Here is a 1019-nt window from a genome sequence, read left to right on the forward strand (position 1 = left end):
TCCTCTCTAGGTTTCTTCCTAGGTTTTGGCCTTTCTAGGGAGTTTTTCCTAGCCACCGTGCTTCTACACCTGCTTTGCTTGCTGTTTGGGGTTTTAGGCTGGGTTTCTGTACAGCACTTTGAGATATCAGCTGATGTACGAAGGGCTATATAAATAAATTTGATTTGATTTAATTCCACAGAATATATTTGATTCCACAAAACCTAAAAATAACAGTTTTACATGACATTAGCGAGCTAGCTTGTTTACCACAGGCAAAAAAAGTCCACGCGACTCACACTGCCACGTCAGAATACATGGTACTCTGGTCTCGGATTTTGGACCCACTACTCACGCAGGTCTAGGATTCGTTTGCGCAGATCGAGGTAGCAAACACCCTAAAGCATTAGCCTTATGGTGAAATCCCTGACCAGTTTCCTTCCTCTCTGGCAACTAGGAAGGATGCCTGTATCTTTATAGTGACTGGATGTATTGCTACACCATCCCGTGTAATTAATAACTTTGCCATGCTTAAAGGGATATTTAACGTCAGATTTAAAAAAAAATATCTACCAATAGATGTCCTTATTTGCAAGGCATTGGAAAACCTCCCTGGTCTTTGTGGTTGAATCTGTTTGAAATTCACTGCTCGACTGAGGGACCTTACAAATAATTGTATGGTGTGGGGTACAGATGAGGTACTCAAAAATAAATTTAAAAACACACCATACAACTTATGTGACCTGTTAAAAACATGTGTACTCCTGAACTAGTGTACTCCTGAACATGTGTACTCCTGAACTTTGGTATACTGAACTTATTTAGGCTTGACATAAAAGGGGTTGAATACTTATTGACTCAAGACATTTCAGCTTTTCATTAATTTGTCAAAATTTTGAAAAACATAATTCCACTATTACATTGAAGTATAGGCCAGTGACATCAAAAATCTACATTTTTAATTTAGGCTGTAACAACAAAATGTGGAAAAGGTCAAGGGGTGTGAAGTACTGAACGCAGCACATGAGATATCCCACATC

This window comes from Oncorhynchus mykiss, chromosome 10 (assembly GCF_057628025.1).
Source record: "Oncorhynchus mykiss isolate SJ-2025 chromosome 10, ASM5762802v1, whole genome shotgun sequence".
NCBI lineage: Eukaryota > Metazoa > Chordata > Actinopteri > Salmoniformes > Salmonidae > Oncorhynchus > Oncorhynchus mykiss.